The sequence below is a fragment of the Bubalus kerabau genome, chromosome 4, assembly GCF_029407905.1.
Source record: "Bubalus kerabau isolate K-KA32 ecotype Philippines breed swamp buffalo chromosome 4, PCC_UOA_SB_1v2, whole genome shotgun sequence".
Taxonomy (NCBI): Eukaryota; Metazoa; Chordata; class Mammalia; order Artiodactyla; family Bovidae; genus Bubalus; species Bubalus kerabau.
Genome location: NC_073627.1, coordinates 92,788,206 through 92,815,304, shown reverse-complemented (window position 1 = coordinate 92,815,304; position 27,099 = coordinate 92,788,206). Strand labels below are relative to the sequence as shown.

Here is a 27,099-nt window from a genome sequence, read left to right as displayed (position 1 = left end):
ATCATACTTTTCTAAATTATGACTATGAATTATGCATAATAACCTAGATCAGAGTGATTCCTTCAAGTTTTCCAAGGCCTTGCACTGGAAATGCAGAATTGGGGGGCCCTACTTAAGTGGAGCTCCTAAGTTGGAGTCTGCCTTCTAACAATCTCTAAGCAAATGGTGAACATGTAAGAGTGATGCAGTGGTAAAGAATCCACCTGCCAATGAGGAGATGCAGCTTTAATCCCTGGGTCAGGAAGATCCCTGCAGTAGGAAATGGCAACCCACTCCACTCCAGTATTTTTGCCTGGAAAATTCCATGGACAGAGGGGCCTGGCAGGCTACAGTCCATGGGGTCATAGAGAGTGGGACATGACTGAGCAGCTGAGCATGAATGCAAGTGAATGGTAGATTCAAGTTTGAGAAGCTGTGCTCTAAGGAGTGGCTGCATAGGGTGATGTCAGTCAAGTAGAGGTAATGCCATTGGTCAGAGAATAGCCTTTCTTCAACTTGCTCGTGAAAAAAGAAAAAAGCTTTTTTCTTTGGCAATAAATGTAGAAGTAAGTACCAAAATATTGTATTCTTTAGCTGCAATTGCATTTATTTCTGAGCAAAAGAGCATGACTTAAGCAATTAAAGAGAGGGAAGTGATAAGGTAGTGGGTTAATTTGACTGGAGGAAGTTCAACCTGATCAGGTGTGAGGATTGCATCCAGTCCGGTTTTTAGCACCTGCAGCAACTGGTTTTGGTTTTCATCTGTCATTTTTATTCATCATTTTATTTAAAACTCCCATTGACAACTCACAGATCACCAGGCATGATTAACTGTTAATTGTTTTGACAAGATGCTTTATGTCACCACTTTAATTGTTGTGGCATTGACCTGGGAACATTTTTTATTTTTTCTTAAAACATTTCTTTGTCATTTTGTATTCTTTCTTTGTTTAGATCATCATAATATAGAATAAGGTAAGAAAAAGAAAGGTAAGTGAATAATTTTGTTTTGTAAAAACAAACATATACTACACATGGGCATTGACTTGAAAATATTCCAGAAAAATAGTTTAGTTTGCTAGATTTATGATCACTAATATTCATAATCTTCACTGGAATATAAAAATAATAATTACAGGGACTATGTTTTCTAGGCACTTCCCAGGTGTCTCAGTGGGTAAAGAATTCTCCTGCAATGCAGGAGACTCAGGAGATGTGGGTTCAGTCTCTCAGTTGGGAAGATCCCCTGGAGGAGGGCATGACAATCCACTCCACTATTCTTTCTGGAGAATCTCATGGGGCTACAGTCCATGTGGTCACAAAAAGTTGGACATGACTGAGTGCCAAACACACATGCATGTATTTTGTAGATCCCTAAATTAAAACATTCATTACCAAGAACAAAATATGTAAAATTAGAATATCTTGGGAAAACTGATTAGTAGGTTAATTATTGTTCATACATTGAAAGATGATTTTAGAAAAATTTACAGACTCATAGTGGAATTAAATGCAACATTATTTTAGGTAACATTCCTAATCTTTTAGAGGACTCCATATGCATAGTATCGCTTATATTTTTAAGACTGTTAGTTGAAATTCAAAGTATTCAGAGAAAGGTACATATTATTCTAAATATATCACTTGATACATTTTCACAGAAGGAACATACTCAAGAAGCAGAATAGAAGCAACACCACAAAGCCCCTCTTGTGCTCTCTTGTATTCCCTCTCACTCACTATACTACCTTTTAACAGCATAATTTAGTCTTACCTGTATTTGTACTTCTGTATAAATAGAATTACAGAGGTATTCTCTATTTCTTTCGACATAGTTTTTGAGATACACCCAATTTACTGTGTGTAGTTTTAGGTCATTCATTCTAATTGCTGTATAGAATTTCACTTTGAAGATATAAAACACACTCTATCCCTTCTACTGTTGATGGGCATGTAGGCAGTTTCAGTTTTTTGGATATTACAATTAGTGCTGTTCTGAACATTCTAGTTTGTATCCTTGGGTGAACCCAGATTGGTATTTGTGTATCTACTTGAGAGTGCAATTGCTAGATTTATAATGTTTTGCTTTAGTAGATTTTGCCAACTAAAATAGTTTTATCTGTTTATACCCTGGTATATGAGATCAAGGGCTACCCAGGTGCTCTAGTAGTCAAGAGTCTGCCTACTAACGTAGGAGATGTAAGAGATGAGGGTTTGATCCCTGGGTCAGGGAAGATCCCCTGGAGAAGGGCATGGCAACCCTCTCCAATATTCTTGCCTGGAGAATCCCATGGACAGAGGAGCGTGGCAGGATACAGTCCATAAGTTTACAGAGTTGGACATGACTGAAGTGTCTTAGCATGTACGCACATATGAGATCAAATTTTTCCACCTTCTCTCCAATGGTTGTTATCGTTTAACATCTCATGTTTAGATTTTGCTTTGTATTTTGATAGGCCTTACATTTTAGCCAAGGTTCAAAGAGCACCTTTTGTTGAATCTTTGTTGTAAGTGGTCTCAGCTCTCCTACAGTTACCCACGCACCATGCTTAAGCAGGGTAACTAGGCATGATGTGAGAGACCTAAAATGTTTATTTGCTGAAAATCATCTCCTCCATGAGATTTTATTTGAAATTTTCATTTTTGACATTTACCCTTTTTAAGAGTCTTGTGCAGCTGTGAACCTCTTGCCTGAGCTAGAGAATTATGCAGCCTGTAGAAATTATGTAAGTAATAATTGAATATTTAATTTGATTAGCTCATCCACCATTATTTATCACCTGAAGATGAAAAGGTCCTTGAAAATCAGAAAATGTGTCTTGATGGGAGTGTGTTAGAGAATGGAACAGGGCACGTGGGGGAATGAATGAGGCAGGGAAGTGAAAATGTGTCAAGCACAAAGCAAAGCATGAACATGTAGGGTCCATCAGGAGCCCAGGGGAGCCAGGGAGCTGCCCATCGAGGGGAGCAAGGAGTGACCAGGAGGGCATTATTGCTCTAGAAGTCTAGATTATGAACAAACTGGTTTAGAGTTTTACCCACACTTGGCCCTGACTGCAATAGACAGGTGCAGGTTTTTTTGTGTAAAGAGAAATTAGACTTACAGTCCTAGACAGCAAATGTTCATCAACTTCAAATTACACCTCAAATGCTGCTGGTGTCTGGACCATTGATGGATGAGCTAGGTGTTTCCAGGTCTAATGCTGAGTAATGCAAATTAGATTCTCCTGAGTTATGCCTAGTGCAGCTGGAGGGCACAAAATAGTTGCCAGGGACATATCTCCATGCCACATTCTTGCCAGCGTTGTTAATGGTATTGTACCCTGTACATGTGCAAGCACTTAGTTTTATTAATGACAATATTGTGCTTTTGCCCTTTCTTTCACCTTTTCATTTTTGGGTAGAGAATAACTTTGGTTTCATTCTGACTCTTCACGAAGCAAATGCTAAGCTGAAAGGCATTCCGTCCAGTCTACCATGCATGCAGTGAACAGGATCCACTGAGATAAATTTGGCTGTGCTGTCTCACGTAGATTTGTGTGCCATGGGGAATAGACAATGTGAAGAAGGGAGGGAAATGCCTGGGGATGTCATGGGCAGGAATCACATTTCTCTGTTTCTTTTTTTTTTTTTAGGGTTGTGGCTGGCCACCCATTCAGCTCAGCCGTTGTCCTCTGACCCAGTAACAAACTCCTTGTCATTTTTCTCCTGGGAATTTTAAGGAGAAGTGTTCACACACGAGTCATGCTAATTACTGGTTATGAGTGAGAATATAGTGGAAAGATGATGGTTCTTCTCCCTTATACACTAAGAACAGAGAGAAAGTGAAGATGGATCTATATGGAGCTGCTCTCACACTGCGATGTTCATTTGCAAGTTATGTAAGTAAAGGCATTGTTAAAATATACAGTAGATTTTGATAGTTCTGGTAGACGTTATAAGCCTCCTTACCACGGTGCCTCAAGAAACTCCTTTGAACCACATCATTTCAATCCGATTAGAGTCTTTACATGAAATATGGGATTACTGTCAAAGTGCATATTAAAACAGGAGACTATTACAAATATGTAACCAATTTGCGCCTTCAAATCACATCCTACCTACTTTATTTAGGTTTCTGTTACAATCTGAGAAGCCTGTTGCCTTGCCAAAAAAGCGCTCAGCTGTCTATGGAATACAATTCTTAGGAAAGAATGGTTTAACAGGAATCTCAGGTGAAACCAATAGAACCAAGCCTCACCGAGGCCTGCTAACCACTAGAGGGCAATGTTGGACGCACACTTAGGGGCTCTAACTCTAGAGAGCGGTGTACCTATAGAATGGATTGCTTTATACACAAATTTTTGTTGAACACCCAGTGTGTGCTGGAGTACTGCGTTCTGTAGTGTTCATGGGCCTGGAAAAGACTTTATGCTTCATCTTGAGGAGCATATATTAAAAAATAAGAGCTTATAGTCATGTATTGATTATGATTGAACTGTTGTTTAGTTGCTAAGTCATGTCTGACTCTTTGCGACCCCATGGACTGTAGCTCATCAGGCTCGTCTGTCCATGGGATTCTCTAGGCAAGAACACTGGAGTGGGTTGCCATATATCATTTATTTTTATTGAAGTATAGTTGATTTATTAGTTTCAGGTGATGTAAAAGGGTGTGTGTCACTCCGTCATGTCTGACTCTTTGAGACCCCGTGGACTTGCCTGCCAGGCTCCTCTGTCCATGGAATTTTCCAGACTGGAGTGGGTTGTCATTTCCTATTCCAAGGCATTTTCCGGACCCAGGGATTGAAACTGGGTCTCCTGTTTGGGAGGCAGATTCTTTACTACTGTGCCACCTGGGAAGCCAAGTGATGTAAACTGTATTTTAAATTATTTTTAGATATCAACTGATAGATGATATTTATTTATTTAGATACCAACTCATAGAAAAATGAGTTGGTAGGGGAGGAAAATTACTTTTCCCTCTGCCCTTCTAGGTTCTTGGCTGAGACCCTCCCTCTAGTGAAAGATTAACAGGAGGAAAAACAAACTGAAGTTTAACAACATGTATACCTTCTATATATATGGCAGATCCCAAGGAGGCTGAGTAACTCCCCCATATGGCCCAACCAACATATTAAATATTGTCTCCAGCTAAAGAAAAAAGAAACATGTTGGGTTATGGGGAGCAAGGTATGGGAGATTTTCAGGCAAACCACAGTCAACAATGGTCCAGTTGTTAAACAGACTTAAGACTCTGCCTTCTCTGTGGATAAGAGTTTCTAGAGATTTAGTCATCCCCCTATTCCTGGTCCAGGGAGAGAAATGCCCCTACAAATGGAGATTTCCCTTATAAATGTCTCTTACAAAGGGGTGACTTCCACTCCGTTTTCAGAGCTTCTCTTGTGTCTGATGTTTCTTAAAAAGAATCAGCCTAAAATAATTCTTGTGCCAAAAAGGCATATTCTGCTCCTTTGTAATATATCCAATTTGATGTAGATGACATTAAAAGAGGTGCAAACACTGCCACTTAAAAAACTATGCAAAGCATAAATAGAATTAATTTGGACGTCTGTTTGGCATAAATTAGTATTAGAGGACAGACTAAGTTATTTTTATTTTGTCTTGTCTATAGTTAAAAAAGATGCTTGCTAAATTTTTAATAGGTCATTAATTTTTCTTCTAGTGTAGATATACTACCTAGTTCCCTTAGTAGTAAACCTAATTTTCACTCAATTTACTGGTTAAAAGATGAGAATAAATTCTTACTGAATTATTTGTCATTTCTCTGTAGGATTAAAAATTACTTTTAATTCAAATTGAATATTAGCTTAACTAGTTATTTCATAAATTAAATGGGGACGGGAGTCAGTATAAATCCATAATTTTATTACTTTATTGACTTTGCCCATTAGCATAAAAAAGTATCTCAGGAATATCAGCTAATATTTATTAAGCACTTTTTAGATACTTTAAGCAATCCTATCAAGTGCAAGTTCTTAATTTTTAAGAAATATCAGACACAATATCAGACATTGGTATATTAATGTGATACCAAGAAATCTATTTTTGATTAAGACAACATTTGGTTTGCATGTTTCTTAAACATCAAAGATTAAAAAAGTGTAGCACCATTAAAACTGACAGTTTTTCAGTCAATGTTGATTGAATTAAACTCAGTTTGGAGAGTAGGAAATGAAGAAACTAGACCAGAGCAAATAAAAAAGTCTCAATTAGTGACTTTACAGTTTTGACATGTGGACAAAAGCCAGATTAAGCAGATGCTATCATCAATTCATTTGTTGTCATGTTTGCAATGTGGCAACTGGCTCCAGAGACAGAGGTGGTATATCCTGGGACACTGTTTTCTGTTTACTCCACAAATGATCATCAGTCATCATGATGCGGCGATATTGGTGTTTGCATGAGGAACTGTCAAAGCAGAAATCAAGAGAGACCAAAGCATTAGCACATGCTATTCTATTTTAGAAAATCAAAACGATTACTTAACATATTTTCCTCAAATTTCTTAGCTTTCCCAAAAGGAAAACAAACTCTCCCTCCCCACCCAACAACCCACAAAAAAATCTACAAGCGCTTAAAATACATCAGCAACTTATTTATGACAGACATACCTTAAGTAGGTCAAGAGACCAGAATTCCATCAAGTGAAGAGATAGGCATGCATTACATGGCTCCTTTATTTAATTACAAAATACAAAAGCCCATTAGCAGAATGGCCTGTTGGCCTGGAGAGAGGATGCTAGCCTGCCATGTGGTGGACCTGCAGCTCTCTCTCCTGCTCTGGCTTGCCAAGCTGGCAGGGGCTTGAGAGCAGGCATTGTGCACACGGTCAGTCTCAAGAAGGTAATGTGTAATGATGCTGAACTATGACCACTTTGTTGTTTTCACATTAGGGAAACATACGTATGAAATTCCTGCAAAATATGACTATTAAAGGAGTTTTGTAAATGTTTTATGTGAGTTTGAATAAAATATCTTAAGGCGCAAAGTATGAAAGTATAATACAAATCTATAATCTAGTTTGGTTCTGCTATCAGCTGTATGATGTGGGGCTGAGTGGGAGAGAAATTATTTTAAATCAGTGATTGGAATGCCTGGTCTCCCCATTAGTAATGGAGATAACTGACCTAACCACAGGAAGTTTATACGGATCACGTGAGATTATGTGTAAACAACACCATGTAAATTGGAAAGCACAGGTCCTTATTCTGGCATCCATGACTGGTTTGGGGACCATCTTTAAAATTGCAGTCAGAACTGACTGTGAATGTCCTTACAGACATTTTCCTGGAGAGTTTATATCTGTTTCTAAAAAACAGATATATTAAACAAATATAAATCTATTTTTAACCCCAAAATAGATTTAAATCTACTGTATTTTTACTATTGTAAAATAGGAAATAGATACTTGATCTTACTTTCATTATTATTTCATTAAATGGTTCATTTTTATTAATTTTTATCTATTTTTTCAGAACTGTACAGTAATTTTAATATCACCATTAATGTTGTCTACCCAGCTGACACATACATATCCCTTTCATATGTGAGGAATAGATAAATAAATACTTTTGACATAAGATTATCATACTTCTCAGGTTGAGAAAAATTTTAATGTAATTTTAATGTCAATAATATGAAACATCCATTGTAAGAAGGAAGAGATGCTTAGGAGGAAGGAGGTAGGCCTAAGACAATGGGCTGTCCAAAGACAGCCTTTCACAAGGAGAGACATTTCCATTGGCTGGGTTTCCATCAAACTCTCTTTTATTCCCCAGTCCGGTCCAGTTTTATTTAAAATAAAGAAAAACTATTGTTTTTGGGCTTCCCCGGTGGCTCAGATTTGGTAAAGTGTCTGCAATGCAGGAGACCTGGGTTCGATCCCTGGGTCGGGAAGATCCCCTGGAGAAGGAAATGGCAGCCCACTCAGTACTCTTGCCTGGAAAGTCCCATGGATGGAGGAGCCTGGTAGGCTACAGTCCATGGGGTCATACAGAGTGAACTAAGTCAGAAAGAGAAAAACAAATATCATATATTAACACATATATATGGAATCTAAAAACTGGTACCAATGAACCTAATTGTAGGGCAGCAGTAGAGATGCTCACATAGAGAACAGATTTGTGGATGCAGTAGGGAAAGGAGAGGGTGGGACAGATTCAGAAAGTAGCATGGAAACATAAACATTACCATATGTAAAATAGATAGGCAGTGGGAACTTGCTGTATGATGCAGGGAGCTCAACCTGCTGCTCTGTGACAACCTAGAGGGGTGGGATGGGATGGGTGGTGGGATGGAAGTCCAAGAGGGAGCGGACCTACGGCTGATTCATGTTGATGTATGGCAGAAACCAACACAACATTGTAAAGCAATTATCCTTCAATTAAAAGTAAATCATTTTTAAAAATCAAAAATATTAGTTTTTAATTATAAATTATTTCCTGTTTGTAGAAATTTTTCAGATAATACAGACTTGCAAGGAATGAAAAATCCTTCTTCATTACCTAACTCTTGACTGCCTAAAACTAACTACTATTAAATGCAGAAGAATTAAAATTCTCAAATAATAACCTAGAGTCACTTTGCATATTATATGTTCAGTTGGTATTTATGGAGTGCTAGACATGGAGTATCTGACTCTGCTAGACTCAGAGATGGAAAAAGAGAACAAGATAGGTTCAATTTCTGTCATCATGGAGTTAACAATTAAGTAGGGGTCATGGAAAAGCAAACCTGTGTGCTAAGCATGACATCACACAATGGGAAATCACAGGGCACCATCAGAGGAGAGAAAGGAGGTCTAAGATGAGATTTAGAGCAGGAGTGAGCTGGACAATTGGTGTGGGGGTGGAGTGGTCATGTTTTATTATAGTACATATATAAAAAGTCACTCATATAATCAATTTTAGCAAATCTTGTTTTGGAGTCTTTCTGTAAATGTCTTATCTGCCCATTAAAACATTGGTTGAACTGATGGTTGGTTGATAAAGTTTTCCACCTACACAGCATCCAACTTCTATCATTTTTAGTGGCACCAGCCATGGTAAACCAGCCACCTGTCAAAGCTGCCTAATCATCCAAACCCACCTCCATCTGTAAAACACGTAAAATAAAACTGAATTAGATATGGTCATAAAATTATTCTCTGTTTCATCTATACAAGTTTCAAACGTATTAGAAGCAGGAAAAAAATATGTATTCTTTTGTATGCCCCAGCACAGTATTATTCAATTTTTTTTTTTTTTACTGCAACCCACAGAAAAAAATACATTGTACTTTGGGATCCAATATGTACATATATAATGCACTCTGATGTTCTGTATTTCATTCTATTTCATTTTCTTTAAAAATACATGCTAATTGTGACCCACCAAATGGATTTTATGACCCTAAATTGATTTCCTTATGGGTCTTAACCCACAACTTGAAAAATACTTCTCTAATATTTGTAGTACACTGTGGGGCACAGATTTAGGGGTCAGTTAAAAAATAAACCCTTTTCCTAATTGATCTGTTTAATCAGAATGTTACTTCAGCCACACAGGAGGGAAGGCCTTTGAACTCACAGCTTACATTATCTGGTATATAAGGAATATAGGAAAATTAAAGGGGCCAGAGCCATTCTTCCCAGAATTGTGATTTTCATCCATTACCCCTAGCATGAAGTTGAAGCAAGAAGCAGAATGGAAAAGCCCTATGGTCCTGAGTCAGATCTTCACAGCATCACTTCTTTTGTGTTGCTTGAAGTGTTTTGATGGAAAACAAAGTCAAATATAGATGATTTGGTTATTTTCTGTCATTTTAAATTTTGTATCTTTATTCCATTTTACTTTATGAATTTATATAACAATATCTGGAGCCTGGGGAACACACAGAGGAAGTGATTATATCTGCAGAAATTAGAGATGGGTGCAAAAGCAGCAGAACAAAATAGATGGGTGATTTGGGCAGGTTTATCAGAATAAATCAGTAAAGACCCTTGAGGAATTTTTCTTGCTGGTGAGGAAAGAGAGGCAGGGCACTGTACAGAGACCAGCATTAGCACAATCTCAATATAAGGGTACTGGCAGGAGGATTAGATACTCTGACTGACAGAACAGGAGCCAAAAAGCAGAAGGATCAAAGATAATGTCTTAGATAATTAGCTGACTGGTGGTGACAAAAAAAAGGAACTCAAAATGAGGAGGGCTCAGAGGTTTGGGGAGGAAAATATTGCATTTAGCTTTAGACATGCCAGTGTCAGATTCATTTAAATAAACCATCTTGGGTAAAATGACAAAATCAATGGAAAATTAAATTCAGTGAAAGTTATATAAAACTGTTACTACTGTAAATTCCTTTATATACTGTCTCATGGAATTACTTATGAAATGAATTCAAGTAGACTGGCATAAGAGTACTGTCACAAGCTTTAAAATCTGGCTCCAAGAATGTGAATATCAGCGATGATAAATGACAATGTATTGGAAATAGGGAGTTGTCTAAAGGTGTGGTTGGTGCAAAGGTTAGTCTTGTTTAACAACATTATTAATGAGCTAGAAGATAAATTAGCAGATGATACATAAGAAAGATGAGAAGAATAACACAAGTGGATGGATGAGGATACATTTAAATTATATTTGGAAGATGAGTCTATTCGTGGATAATTTATAAAGAACACAAATATTCAATGGCTGGGGAGAACATCTGAAAAGTTACAAAAACAAAATAGGTATGGAGGTAAATAGGTATTACATTTAACTTAATTTATAGCAAGAAATAAGAAAACTGAAATTAATACATTACAAAGAGGTAATTTTTCCAAAACTTTGCAGTAATATTTTTCTTCCACAGGCCCTTGGCAGTCTGGCAGTCTGTGTAACATTAGTAATAATTGCTGAGGAATACAGAGCAACAGGTGACCAAAAAAAAAAAAAAAACACACTTGGCCAGCCAGACTGATTAGTAATTTCCATATCTTTTAAAACTCAGGTAAAAGGCATGATCATATAAATGTGCAGATCCAAAATGAAAAAATAAAATTGAAATATGAGATCTGTAGCCCTTATTTTTCTCCTCGTATTTTGGATGGTTGTATGCATCCAGTGAAATATTGCTAAGGCTACAGGCTGTTAAGACAGTGAAAATTTCCCTCTGAACATGAGAAGTATTCTCTAAGGAAATCTTTCATTTAAAAGTAGTCCTGGGGTACAAACTAGATAACATCATTCTTTATCTTTGTTCTATTTTTTATGAATTATCTTTCCTGATTACCAAATAACATTTATTGTAAAAAATGATTTTTAAAAAAACACAAGTAATTTAAATTACTCATGATAATAGCATCATTTAAGTTTACCCAGAGTTAACCTTTTTAGTCTGTATTCTTCCAATTATTTTCTATGCTCATAGAAACAAAATAAAATTGGGAACACATTACAAATGTTGTTTTGTAAACTTTTTCACTTAATAATAAATGATGAGAAGTTCTTATGTTTTTAAATTGTCTCTGATAACATGACTTTCATCACATGAAGGTGCCATACTTTATTTAATAGCATTTTGTTTTGTATATAAGTTGCTTCTCATTTTTAGTGTTATAAATAACATTGATGAATATCTTTGCACCTAAACCTTTGTTTATCTGATTTATTATAAATCTAAAGGATATAATTCCTAGGAGTAGAACTGCTGGATCAGAGAGTATTAATGCTTTTTTTATAGCATGAAAATATATTAATATTCCTTCCATAAAACTTTCACTGGGGCATGAAGTGCCTGTTTAACCTCCTCCCTCTCTGCATGGCTACACAGTGAGGAGATATTTACATACCACATAATAATAATATTGTCTTATGTGTGTTTAGTGTTCACATTTTTGCAAAATATTTTCTAATTTGGCTCCAAGTATATTGTACATCATGACTGATCCCCAAAGACTAGTTAATGTTTTCTCAGAGAAGAACAATGTTTAACTAAAAGAAAATTTCTGTATTTGACACATCCAAAACCAATCTATGCATCTGAGCCAGGGCCATGTAGTCATAGGAAAGAGGCCTGGGAATATCTTGTCTTGGCAGAGAAATCAAGTATCTGGTCTAGGAAGAGATGGATTGGTCAGACCAGCAGCAGATACCTGGCAGAGGCCCAGGGGATGCAGGGATACATAACCAGTGGTTAAGCAGAAATCAGAATATACTTGGAGGGAAAACACAGTGACGTTGAATTTCTATAGACTTAATTGATCTATGAAATAGGCATCATAATAGCAGTCATAATATAAGCCCAAATATTCATTTGAAGATTAAATGAGATAATGTTTTTGAGAGTACTTTGCACATTTTAAAACCACTATAGAAAAGCTAGTTATTATCAGGCTGAAGGGAAATGCAATGAGGTGACAATCAGATAAACGATCTGCGATGTCATATTTGACAGGCTTTACATTTTAATTTTTAATTCTTCAATTTTTATATAACATCTATAAATGTTATTATTTTCTGATTGCAGAAGTACTACATGTCTACTACCAGCACAAAGAAAAAAATTAAAATGACCTTCTTTTTTAACCATCCTGTGATAACCCTGTTAAATGTGTGTGTGTGTGGGTCCACGCGTACTCAGTTGCTCAGTCATGTCCTACTCTTTGCAACCCCATGGACTGTAGCCCGCCAGTTTCCTCTGTCGGTGGAATTCTCCAGGCAAGAATACTGGAGTGGGTTGCCACTTCCTCCTCCAGGGGATCTTCCTGACCCAGGGATAGAACCTATATCTCCTGCATTGTCAGGTGAATTCTTTACCATTGAGTCACCTGGGAAGCCCAACCTTGTTAAATGCTTGGCTCAAATTCCATGTTTCCTATTTACTAGAGAAGGCAATGGCACCCCACTCCAGTACTCTTGCCTGGAGAATCCCATGGATGGAGGAGCCTGGTGGGCTGCAGTCCATGGGGTCCCTAAGAGTAGGACAAGACTGAGCGACTTCACTTTCACTTTTCACTTTCACGCATTGGAGAAGGAAATGGCAACCCACTCCAGTGTTCTTGCCCGGAGAATCCCAGGGACGGGGGAGCCTGGTGGGCTGCCGTCTATGGGGCTGCACAGAGTCGGACACGACTGAAGTGACTTAGCAGCTGCAGCAGCAGAGGTATGACCTTGGTAAATTATCTCAGGGAAATAAGAATGGTAATAATAACAATGCTTTTCAATTATTGTATACCTATCATTGCCAGTGCTGCAATCATTACTTCATTTGGATTAATTCATCTCATACTTACACCTTATGAAGTAGACCTTGTAATTATCCCCATTTTACAGATGAGGAAGCTAGGCTTATAGCAAGGTTCTCTGTGCTATACAGTAGGTCCTGGTTGGTTATCTAGTTTATACATACTAGCATGTATATGTTAGTCCCAAACTCCTAGCTTACTCTTTCCCCACTTTCCCCTTTGGTAACCATAAGTTTGTTTTCCATGTCTGTGAATCTCTTGCTGTCTTAGGCAAAGCTGTTCTCAGTTCACATGCTGTTAAAAATCTATCAATATTTATGCTATTCCAAAGAGAATACCACAACTTTACAGGTGCTTTCCATCTGAGCAAGTTTGAGAACATGTGTGTTTGTGTTTGGCACTTCATATTGCACACACACAATATGTTTTTCTCCCAGGAAAATTGTCCTTAGTTCATATGAAATTAAATATATCAGCATTTCATAATACATTACAAAGAATACCATAGATTTTCAGGTGCTTTCCATCTGGACAAATCTGTGTGGGTGGATGATGAAATTTTCTATAGGGTTTCTCCTAGCTCCTTTTGAAATTCTTCATTTTTTAAAGTGTTTCCTTAAATTGTTCCTTCTGCTCATCCTCCTCTTGCCATTTTTTAAAAACCCAGTTTCAGCTCTTTTATCCTGCCATCATCTGTTCTGTATGCAGCCAACTCAGGAGGGTTGTTTTGCTATGAGTAGAGTATAACACATGTAGGAAGGGCTGGATATTTTCCAGTACCTCAGTACTGCTAGACTGTTCTACCATTTAGCTCAGGGGTCAGTCCAGGGAATTTGACTGAAGGTCTTATACAACATCTCATTCTAGCTTTTAGGCATAAATGTTGAAAGTCAATCAGTAATAGGATTTGCGTGTGTGTGTGTGTGTGTGTGTGTGTTGTAAATGAAAGAAAAGGCTAGATAAAGCTAGATTTCCTGGAGGCCTTGTCTAGGCTTATCCCTGCTCTATGATCTTTGACAGCAGCTGGATTCTATACCTTACTGGAGTGGTTTTCTGTCTTGTCAATTTATCAAGTTTGGAACTATTTTTCCTGGAATCTCTTTGCCTACATGGTACTGGGTTAAGGGTTGTGCCAAGAGTGTTTTGCACAAAATTTGGAAGGCACAGGTGAGGGCGTGGTCATTCTGTTCTAACGTTTGGTGGCAACAGGAACGCTGAAGCTTGTGCACGTTATTGCTGATTGGCTAGTTCTAACCTGCCCTCCCACGGTCCAGTTTCTTTCTCTCCTTTGTCACATCTAGTATCTCCTTCTTCCTGCTAATCCTACTGCTCCATAGTGACTTCAGGTAGATGCAGAAGCAACATTCTTCATAGATTCCCCAGCTTCCACAATTGTGTAAAGTGTAATCCCTGTAATAAATTTTTCAGTCCACAGTGCTCATGGTGATTCTGCTTTGCTGATGAAACTCTACGTTGCTTTTTCAACCTTGCTTTTCCATATAGAAATGTATTAATATTAGGAAGAAACACATCCAAGCCTTTTCTCTGCCCAGAGCAGTCCTTCAGGAGAAGGCAGTTGATCTTGCTTCTCTCAAGAGCACTGCTGTCTGATATGACTCAGAGCACCACTCTTGGAAGTAGATATGGATTGGAGGAAATGGATACAGAGATGAAAAGAAAACATTCACTCAAAAGGTCATTTCTGCTGCTGCTGCTGCTACTGCTAAGTCCCTTCATTTGTGTCTGACTCTGTGCAACCCCATAGACGGCAGCCCACCAGGCTCCCCCATCCCTGGGATTCTCCAGGCAAGAACACGGGAGTGGGTTGCCATTTCCTTCTCCAATGCATGAAAGTGAAAAGTGAAAGTGAAGCCGCTCAGTCATGTACGACTCCTAGCAACCCCATGGACTGCAGCCTACCAGGCTCCTCCGTCCATGGGATTTTCCAGGCAAGAGTACTGGAGTGGGGTGCCATTGCCTTCTCCCGTCTCTGCACTGGCTTCCAATTTATGCCTCATATCCTCTCATTTTCAGAGTGCTGCTTCAGTTTGGTCTTGTGATTTCTGTGGTGCCTTCAATCTCAGGAAGTAAAGATCAGTGTTCAAGATATGTCAGTGACTATTGGAACAACTCACTTCATCGTAAATGAAATGCTACTTATTACTTGTGCTATAAAGAAGGAGTTGAACTTTTGATGAAAGGCTCATGGGACTGGGGGTGGGTCATTACTGTTTTTCCAAGCAAACAATCACAGAAAAACAGGAGCTTCTCCTTAAACCTACCACCACTCTGAGAATAGGGATAGGCTATGATTCTTTACCCAGAAATGGGGAGACCGAATGTCAGAAATGTCTTTACTTTCAAGGAAGCCTACAGCCTGGACTTTCTTTTTTTTTAATTTAATTTTAGGGTTAGGGCTCATTGCTACTCTGACACCTCTAGCAGTCAGAGCCAGAACTCAGTCGTCCTTGTGCCAGGCTAATATTTTACAAACTTCACTTATTTATATACCTGCCTTCATAATTTCATACACCTGCGTTTTTTAACTTAATAATTTCTACTTAAACTCAAGTATATTGACCATATTTCATTGAATCTAATGTAGGATCCATTACAAGATACACCTTTATTTTTTGTGCCACCAAGAAAAAAATTGTTTTTTCAAACTAAATTGCACAATTCCTTATCTTAGAAATTTTATCTTCCATGTATTGAAAGTGCTCGTTTAGATTTCCCCTCAGCCCTGAATGAGTTTTCCAACTATTTCCTGTGTGTGGGTGAGCTAACTCCCTTCAGTCATGTCCAACTCTTTGAGACCCTGTGGACTGTAGCTCACCAGGCTCCTCTGTCCATGGGATTCCACAGGCAAGAATATGGATTGAGTTACCATTCCCTTCTCCAGGGTATCTTCCTGACCCAGGGATTGAACCTGGGTCTCTTGCATTGCAGGCAAGAATACTGGAATTGGTTGCCATGCTCTCCTTCAGGGATCTTCCAGACCTAGGGAGCGAACCTGCATCTCTTAATGTCTTCTGCATTGGCAGGAATGTTCTTTACCACTAATGCCACCTGGGAAGCCCCAACTATTTTCAATTAAAAAAAAAATGTCTTTGTGATTTGTGTACATAGCTGATGAATATTAACACTGAGAAACTAGCCCAAATAAATCCACTTTTCCTTGCAGTAGGCTTGTCCAATGCAAGACTTCTGAGTTTTCAATCCAAGGAGTCCCAGCTTTGTGTATGGAGTAGAGAAGAACAGGACAAGGAACCTGAATGGGGTGAGCTGGAGAGAAGGGTTAGGGAGGGGTTGTGAGTAGCTACCTTAGAGCTGCTTTGCTTTGCTCCATGGAACAAGAAGGCAGCTAGAGGCAGGAAAAGACACATCCTGATTTCAGAGGTATTAAAATATGAAAAAAAAAATGCACCTTACACTCAACAAAATAATTTCTTAAAAAGGAAACTTTATATTACCACCAGAGCCAGAAAACCATATAGCTTCCTAGATATATAAACAGAATGTAATACAATAAAATAGATGATATTAATCTCTAACTAGACACTACAACTGTGGAGACTCTCTACCCGGGACATGCTCTAAACAGGGACATTTGTCAGTGTTAATCATGTTGGTACCAAAGACTTTCTTCTTGGTTTAATGAGAAGGACTGGAAGAGAGTTGGAAAGTTAATAACCTTTGCAGTTGAGACTCAGTGTTAATTGATGCTGAGTCTGGGAACCGTCAGAAACCATGTCAGTAGATACCACTAGTGGTTTGCAGCTTACACTCTGTCCTTGATCTTTCCTGTTCTTATCTGCCAGCAAGAGCACTAACAAGTAGACCAGGAAAGATGAAAAAAAGGTTTTTATCAGGTCCAAGCAAGGATGAGTAGATAAGAGGGATAAGTCACAGCTGGAAAAATGAGTCCTTATGTAACTTCAGAATTGGCAGAACAATCTGCTGAACTGACTGCTAAGTCGCTTCAGTCGTGTCCGACTCTCTGCGACCCCATAGACGGCAGCCCACCAGGCTCCCCCGTCCCTGGGATTCTCCAGGCAAGAACACTGGAGTGGGTCGCCATTTCCTTCTCCAATGCATGAAAACAAAAAGTGAAAGTGAAGTCGCTCAGTCGTGTCTGACTCTTAGTGACCCCATGAACTGCAGCCCACCAGGCTCCTCCGTCCATGGGATTTTCCAGGCAAGAGTACTGGAGTGGGGTGCCATTGCCTTCTCCAGCTGAACTAACTACTGAAGCACTATTGTATTAGATTTTTTGACTTCGTAACAAATTACCTCAAATTTAGCAATTCGAAACAACATCTACCTATTAGCTCTGTCTGTGGGAGAAGTCTTACCTAGAATGTTCAGTAGAGGTTTCTGTTTAGGGTCTCATAAGGAGTCAGCCATGCTGAGCTCTTATCTGGAGTATCAGGGGAAAAATTTGCTTCCAAGCTTATTCAGATTGTTGGCAGAATTCAGTTCCTTGTGATTGCAGGGCTGAAGTCTTCAGTGTTTTCTTATTGACTATCAACTAGGAGGTCACACCAAGTTCCTCTATGCTCTGGTCCTTGCCTCATGGATCCTTCATCTTTGAAGCATGTCAAACTGTTGTTTTTGACAGTGATTTTCTCTTCTGCTAGTAGTCAGAACAAACTCTGCTTTAAAGGGCTCATGTGATTAGATCAGGATTTTACAACTGCAAAATACTATCTGTGTTAACATTTGATTGAACAACCAGAGGCAGGAATCTTGATGGGCCATCTTTAGAATTCTGCTACCAGAGTTGTTCTTTGAGAACAAGCTGAACTGCATAGAAATAAAAATGAGACCCTCGATATGTTTCCATAATAATTTTGGACAGAATTAAAAATGGACTTTAAACTAAGATGTCTTTTTGTGGGTAAAACTATAGCTAGTCTCGGAAATAAATCACAAGTCATAACAGATACAGAGGAATTAACCTATTTATATTATGTGAACACAAGTTACTAATTTCACTTAGAAATAACACTTTGACAAACAAATAAAGTATCTAAATCTCCATCTTTTTGTTTTCTGAGATGCTCCTAAACACTAATAGAGTTTTTTTGTTTTTTTTTTTTTGCTGTTAAATCTTGAACTGGGGTCAATTTTCATAATCAAATTAATTCTCTCATCTTTTAAAAAGAATTTTGGGGCTGAAAATATCGATATTTAAGTATGTGAACTGCACATATGCACTTTTATCTGTGTCTGCTTAACAGCTGGAATCAACAGCTGACCTCTCACTTTATTACTCAGAACTCAGTCACTGTAGGAACACAGAGAAGTTCAAAGATACAACATGATTTTGAAGCCAAAATACACTAACTTCTTCCTATTGAAAGGAGACGGTTGTGTCCCACTGAGATGATGGAGTTCAGGCTGCAACGAAAGTTCAGGCAGGCCTGCGGTAGCCCCTCCCCGCTCTGCAGTATGCAGCTTCTATCTGGTGCTCCCCAGAGCGGGGAATTTACCACAAACACTGCCTTGGGGAACAGTGTTAGCAGCTGAGAAACTGCAGAAACAAGCTGCTTCTCAGTGAATCCCAGATATTATCAGAATGCAAGAAAATAATTAAAATCCTAATTAAGTAGTTTCTCATCTGGTCCATTTGAAGATGCTCCAAAACGATCAGATTTAAGGCATGATAAACAGCTGAAGTGTTGAATGTGCTTGTTAGTTAAAACCTTTGTCAGAGGTCAGGTCTATATGTGAAATATGAAATGAATTGAGGTGATATCTGTGTAATTCAAAGCCAAAGCAATTTTGCTTGTGTTATTTGTATTTTTCAAGTGAAAAACCTATCTTTCTTTTACTTAATTTTTTGCACAAATACGGATTCATCATTTGTTAGCATAGTATTCTCTCAGGATTAGTTTTCAAATTCATAAGTGATATGGAGAATATGGGAAATGGGCTGAAAAAAATCTGAAGAATACAATGAAGTTTTAAATGCTAATTAGTCAAAAATTTTCATTTTTTAACTATAAAATTATAAAGCTATATATGTTATACTGTCTTGTATCGTGTATGATGTGGTTTAGTCGCTAAGTCGTGTTCCACTCTTGAGACCCCATGGACTACAACCTGCCAGGCTCCTCTGTCCATGGGATTCACTGGGCAAGAATACTGGAGTGTGTTGCCAATTCCTTCTCCAGGGGATCTTCCCGACCCAGGGATCAAACCTTGGTCTCCTGCATTGCAGGCAGATTCTTTACCAACTGAACTAGGAGGGAAGCCCATATAGCCTTGTATTAATTTTATGCTAATAGCTTAAATACAAAATATATGATATCTGTTTATTTTTACAAGTGAAATTTAATCTTGGCTCTCTACTTTGGAGTCTGATTATCTTCTGGGTACCTTCTCTCAGTTTTACTTTATTTCCCCTTTTATATGGATCCAGTAAGAAACGAACATTCTGTGTTTTCCAGAAATGTAGTTTCCTAGAAAACATTTGTTAGAATTATACTGTAGAAAATGCGTCTAACAAGACTAAGTATTCTAATCCATAACCTTTGACCTGTGTGTATGTATGTAGCGGGTATACGCTACAGATTCCTCAAAAGTAATTTATGTTATTGCTTTGAAATTGCTATTTAGAGGTGAATACACTTACCTATATTTAGAATTTTAAGTATGAGTAGTGTCATACTCAATTTTATATCCAGGCATTTTTTCCCCTTTTTTTGGGCAGCTGATTTTTTTTTCTTTTTGTAATTGCACTACTTCACAGTCATCTGGGAAACTAGTTTGGTCCAGCCAGCTACCTTCTCCCAACATGCTCTGGGGGAATGGCATGGAGTGAGAGGCCACCCTCTGCAGTGTACTGCCGCCCATGCACTCCGAAGGGGGAAGGGAGGCACTCAGAAATTGTGTAAACCCCTGCCTCCGGATAGAGGAGTGAGGGCAGATGGCAGCACTCCTGGGACCTCCCTGCCCCGGGTGATGCAGGGTCTGAGCGGCTGGAATGGCCAGTCCAGGCAGGCCCCAACTTGCCCGACTCCAAAACTCTGCGCTGCTCTCCTAGTAGACACCAGGGACTTATTTTCTAACCAGGAGAAGGGGCAGGGTCTGGGTGGAGCAACAGCCACCTCCAGCCTTTTTCTGCAGAGGTTCAGGGAGACCGCCCTGCTTCCAAAAGTTATGTCTGACCTCCAACTCTAGCCAGGCTGAACCCTGGGAAGGTTAAATGAAAATAAGAAGGCATGGAGGGGGAAACCAGGATGCTGGGTGAGTAGGGTGGGTTGAGTTTTACATTGGTTGTTGTTTAGTCGCTAAGTTGTGTCCCGATTCTTTATGACCCCGTGTACTGTAGCCCTGTAGGAGCCTGCCAGCCTCCTCTGTCCAGGGGATTTTCCAGCCAAGAATACTGGAGTGGGTTACCATTTCCTACTCCATATATCCAGGCAAATTTTTTAAAAGAAGCATGCATCGCTTGTGATTCTCACCATTTTCAGATTCTCCCTGACCTTGTTTGTTTTGCCAAACCTTGCCCCTGGGAGTCTTATCAACTTGTTGTTTCCTCTTTTCTGATTCTCCCTCCCACTCTATTAAAAATTGAATAAATTGGACTCATAACATTGTGTAAGTTTAAACAATCTAATTTAAAAACGGGCAGAAGAACATTTTTCCAAAGGGGTTATCAAAATGGTCAACAGGCACATGAGAGACATCTCTAGTCATCAGGGAAAGCAAATCGCTTTATACCTGTTAGAATGGCTGCCATCAGGATGAGAGACAGCAGGTGATGGAGAGCGTGTGGTGAAAATGGAACACTTATACATGGTTGGTGGGAATATACATTGGTCCAGTCACTGTGGAAAAACAAGATGAAGTTTCCTCAAAAAACTAAAAATATATGTATCATATAATCTAGCAATTCTACTTCTGTGTATGTACCCAAAATAAGTGAAAACAAAAATTTCTACCACATATTTGCACTCCATGGTTATCGCAGCACTATTTACAATAGACAAGATGAGGAGACAACTCAAATACCCATCAGTGGATGAATGGATCCAAAGGGTGTTGGGCTTATACACAATGGAATATAATTCATTCTTGAGAAAGGAGGATATCTTCTTCCTGCTCTTAAACAAACCTTTTCTTTGGAGAAGAGATTAGTGTTTCAAAGCAGGAACCTTGGAACTGGACTGCCTGGTTTGCATCCCAATTGTGACACTGATAAACCATATGATATTGGGGAAAATCACTTAATCAGTCTTGCTTGTTTCTTCAAACTGGAAAATGAGGAGACTGTTAACACTAATCTTGGATTGTTGTGACGAATGAATGAGTTAAACATATACTGCCTACTTGTTTAAGTATTTCCTTGGTTACATTCCTAAAAGTTAATTCCTAGTTAAAACTATATATACATTAAAATGTATTACACAAAGAATCATTATACAAAGAATACTTGGAAGTTGTAAAAAAGTCCAGTCATTAAAATACATTCAAATATATATTTGTCTACTCACACTCCCCATTTTAAGTGTTGCTAGAGTGAAAATTTAAAGATATTCAATATTTTCCTTAGGATAATTCCTAGATATCACATTGCTAGATCTCAGATGTGCATTTTGAAAACTCTGACAACAAAAATGAACTTAATTACAAGATAGAAACAGACTCCCAGACATGGAAAACAAACTAATGGTTACCAAAAAGGAAAGGGAGTGAAGGAGAAATAAATTGGGAGTATGGGATTAGCAGATACAAACTACTATATATAAATAGATAAACAACAAGGTCCTACTGTATAGCACAGGAATATTCAGTATTCTGTAATAAGCCATAATGGGAAAATACCACAAGGAATATGTATATATGTGTTACTGAATCACTTTGCTGTATACCAGAAACTAACACAACATCATAAATCCACTATACTTCAATAAAAAGAAGAAAGAAAAGCTCTGACATACACTGCCAAATTGCCCTTTCTTCCAGCCATGCATGAATTCTGTTTTCCCTGATCTAGCCCAATAACAGATACTACCAAATAAAAAAGATCTTTGTCAGTTTGGTAAGTGAAAAGTTGTAACTTTTAAAAAAAGTTGTACTTTTGATTTGTGGTGCTGCCAAATGCCTTAAAATTATTGGATTTATTTCATTTTGGGCAAATTATCTGTTCATATACTTGTTTACTTTTTCTATTAAGACATGCTTCAGAGACTGGCTAGCTCTTTAGCAAACTCATTTAATGTTTCTCCTAAGCACACAGCTAGACTACCATTTACTAGCCTCCCATGCAGTTGTGTAAGAAAATACCAAACTGAGTTCTAGCCCAGGCTGTAACAAACCTCTGTAGGTCACAAGTTTGGTACAGGTTTCACCAGGCTAAAGTCCAAGTGTCAGAAGGGTTTGTATTTCTTTCTGCAGGCCCTAGAGGAGAGAGAATCTGATTTCTTGCTCGTTTTGGTTGCTGGCAGAATTCATTTCCATGTGGTGATAAGACTGCCATCCTCTTTTAGTTTGCTGCCACTCAGGTGAGGGCTGTTTCTAACTTCTAGAAATACCAACATTCTTTGACTGTCACCTCTCCTTGTCCACCTTTGAAATCAGCAATGGCAGTCCCTCTCATGCTGCAAGTTCTGCTACATCTCTCTGACTCATGCTTCCGCCTTCTTCTTCCACTTAAAGGGACAATGTGATTGCACTGGGCACACCTGGATGATACCGGATAATCTCCCTGTGTTAAGGTCAGTGGATTAGCAACCTCAATTCCAACCTTGGTTTCCTTCTGCAATGTTAGGTAATATATTCATAGACATAATACAAGTAGGTAAAGATACTGGAGCCAAAATCCTGCTGACCACACACTCTCTTTCTCCCCCTTTCCAGAAGGTAATGTGTGGGACAAGTATCATAATCTTTGTTTAGACCAGTGCTTGGCACAAGTAGTGTAGCTAAGAGCTACACTAAGTAGTGAAGCTAAGTTAGTGTAGCTAAGAATATATGAAGAAAATTTCCATCAAATAACTTGAAAATACTGTATCATTAAACCTGCATTACAGTATCCTAGTATTTCAGTAACCATTCTGTGCAGCTTTATATGGTTTTGAGATAAACAAATAACATGTTTTCCAAAACATACCATTAACTTTGGTAAAATACTTTTTTTTATATGTTATTTTCGTGTCTTACTCTTCTTGATAAGGCCTTTCATTTTTCTTCAATAAGCCTTCTGTGGGTGTGGAAAATATAGCCAATTCCAAGTAGAAACTGAGATAAATATTTAAGTAAAATTCTCAGAATAAGCCTTTGTAAAGATAGGACTATAAGTCTTGCACAACTAATTTCTCATGGGTATATCCCTATCATAAAACTGAACAATCTCTGCTTCTTCCATTTTTATAGTGGTAAAATATATATGCTGCTGCTGCTGCTAAGTCACTTCAGTCGTGTCCAACTCTTCGTGACGCCATGGACTGCAGCCCACCAGGCTCCTCCGTCCATGAGATTTTCCAGGCAAGAGTACTGGAGTGGGGTGCCATAGCCTTCTCCGAAAATATATATACATAACATAAAATTTGCTATTTTACCCATTTTTATGTGTATTATTCAGTGGCATTAATTACATTCACACAATTGTGCAACCATCACCGCTCTTTCCAAAGCTTCTCATTACTCTATCATCAAACAATTTCTTTTAAGAAACTTTTTTAATTAACTCATTTCGGTTTTCAAAAATTTATGACGTTTAAACGTTCCTACTTTCAAGGAAAATCTCCTGTGACACTTGCCCATCACAAGGTATGATTCAAAGATCCATAATTATTTGGAATTGGTAAGTTTGATAAAAATCTTTTTCCCCATCAAACATGTGCCTAGTGAATCTTGTTTTCTCAATTTTCAGTATTAATATAAGGATATCTTCCTATGAAAAATATTTTAGTTGAAAGATGAATAAGCTTAAAAGCAAATGTAAAAACAACTTGTCTCAGATAAATATTCATGAATATATTTAAAGAATCTTATTATTAATATTTATTTATTTAAATAAAATATAGATATTATTTATATTAAAATATTCAGTTCAGTTCAGTCGCTCAGTCATGTCTGACTCTTTGAGACCCCATGAATTGCAGCACGCCAGGTCCCCCTGTCCATCACCAACTCCCAGAGTTTACCCAAACTCATGTCCATCAAGTCAGTGATGCCATCCAGCCATCTCATCCTCTGTTGTCCCCTTCTCCTCCTGCCCCCAATCCCTAGCAGCATCAGGGTCTTTTCCAATGAGTGAACTCTTCGCATGAGGTGGCCAAAGTATTGGAGTTTCAGCTTCAGCATCAGTCCTTCCAATGAACACCCAGGACGGATCTCCTTTAGGATGGACTGGTTGGATTTCCTTAGAGTCCAAGGGACTCTCAAGAGTCTTCTCCAACACCACAGTTCAAAAGCATCAATTCTTCAGCACTCAGGTTTCTTCACAGTCCAACTCTCACATCCATATATGACCACTGGAAAAACCACAGCCTTGACTAGATGGACCTTTGTTGGCAAAGTAATGTCTCTGCTTTTGAATATGCTATCTAGGTTGGTCATAACTTTCCTTCCAAGGAGTAAGCGTCTTTTAATTTCATGGCTGCAATCACTATCTGCAGTGATTTTGGAGCCCAGAAAAATAAAGTCTGACACTGTTTGCACTGTTTCCCCATCTATTTTTCATGAAGTGATGGAACGAGATGCCGTGATCTTCGTTTTCTGAATGTTGAGCTTTAAGCCAACTTTTTCACTCTTCACTTTCACTTTCATCAAGAGGCTCTTTAGTTCCTCTTCACTTTCTGCCATAAGGGTGGTGTCATCTGCATATCTGAAGTTATTATTATTTCTCCTGGCAATCTTGATTCCAGCTTGCGCTTCTTCCAGCCCAGCGTTTCTCATGATGTACTCTGCATATAAGTTAAATAAACAGGGTGACAATATACAGCCTTGATGTACTCCTTTTTCTATTTGGAACCAGTCTGTTGTTCCATGTCCAGTTCTAACTGTTGCTTCCTGACCTGCATACAGGTTTCTCAAGAGGCAGGTCAGGTGGTCTGGTATTCCCATCTCTTTCAGAATTTTCCACAGTTTATTGTGATCCACACAGTCAAAGGCTTTGGCATAAGCAGAAAAAGATGTTTTCTGGAACTCTCTTGCTTTTTTGATGATCCAGTGGATGTTGTCAATTTGATCTCTGGTTCCTCTGCCTTTTCTAAAACCAGCTTGACAATCTGGAAGTACACGGTTCATGTACTGCTGAAGCCTGCCTTGGAGAATTTTGAGCATTACTTTTCTAGTGTGTGAGATGAGTGCAATTGTGTGGTAGTTTGAGCATTCTTTGGCATTGCCTTTCTTTGGGATTGGAATGAAAACTGACCTTTTCCAGTCCTGTGGCCACTGCTGAGTTTTCCAAATTTGTTGGCATATTGAGTGCAGCACTTTCACAGCATCATCTTTCAGGATTTGAAAGAGCTCAACTGGAATTCCATCACCTCCACTAGCTTTGTTCGTAGTGATGCTTTCTAAGGCCCACTTGACTTCACATTCCAGGATGTCTGGCTCTGAGTGAGTGATCACACCATGATTATCTGGGTCATGAAGATCTTTTTTTGTACATTTCTTCTGTGTATTCTTGCCATCTCTTCTTAATATCTTCTGCTTCTGTTAGGTCCATACCATTTCTGTCCTTTATTGTGCCCATCTTTGCATGAAATGTTCCCTTGGTATCTCTAATTTTCTTGAAGAGCTCTCTAGTCTTTTCCATCCTGTTGTTTTCCTCTATTTCTTTGCATTGATCGCTGAGGAAGGCTTTCTTATCTCTTTTTGCTATTCTTTGGAGCTCTGCATTCAGATGCTTATATCTTTCCTTTTCTCCTTTGCTTTTCACGTCTCTTCTTTTCACAGCTATTTGTAAGCCCTCCTCATACAGCCATTTTGCTTTATTGCATTTCTTTTCCATGGGGATGGTCTTGATCCCTGTCTCCTGTACAATGTCACGAACCTCCGTCCATAGTTCATCAGGCACTCTATCAGATCTAGTCCCTTAAATCTATTTCTCAGGTCAGATACTGTAAAGAGCAATATTGCATAGGAACCTGGAATGTCAGGTCCATGAATCAAGGCAAATTGGAAGTGGTCAAACAGGAGATGGCAAGAGTGAATGTCGACATTCTAGGAATCAGAGAACTAAGATGGACTGGAATGGGTGAATTTAACTCAGATGACCATTATATCTACTACTGTGGGCAGGAATCCCTCAGAAGAAATGCAGTAGCCATCATGGTCAACAAGAGTCCAAAATGCAGTACTTGGATGCAATCTCAAAAATGACAGAAGGATCTCTATTCATTTCCAAGGCAAACCATTCAATATCACGGTAATCCAAGTCTATGCCCCAACCTGTAATGCTGAAGAAGCTGAAGTTGAACAGTTCTATGAAGACCTACAAGACCTTTTAGAACTAACACCCAAAAAAGATGTCCTTTTCATTATAGGGGACTGGAATGCAAAAGTAGGAAGTCAAGAAACACCTGGAATAACAGGCAAATTTGGCCTTGGAGTACGAAATGAAGCAGGCCAAAGGCTAATAGAGTTTTGCCAAAAGAACGCACTGGTCATAGCAAACACCCTCTTCCAACAACACAAGAGAAGATTCTACACATGGACATCACCAGATGGTCAACACCGAAATCAGATTGATTATATTCTTTGAAGCCAATGATGGAGAAGCTCTATACAGTCAGCAAAAACAAGACTGGGAGCTGATTGTGGCTCAGATCATGAACTCCTTATTGCCAAATTCAGACTTAAATTGAAGAAAGTAGGGAAAACTACTAGACCATTCAGGTATGACCTAAATCAAATCCCTTATGATTATAGTAAAATATATGTTAAAATAT

The 27,099-nt window shown here is 38.5% G+C and overlaps 1 long non-coding RNA gene across 1 annotated transcript; it reads left to right on the top strand.

Annotated features, from left to right (window-relative positions):
* Positions 1-3,623: 3,623 nt before the first annotated feature.
* On the top strand, positions 3,624-23,762 carry LOC129649979 (uncharacterized). Its single transcript, XR_008713498.1, has 3 exons — positions 3,624-3,860; positions 22,856-22,914; positions 23,573-23,762. It is a non-coding gene; the product is annotated as an uncharacterized LOC129649979 (long non-coding RNA).
* Positions 23,763-27,099: the final 3,337 nt, after the last annotated feature.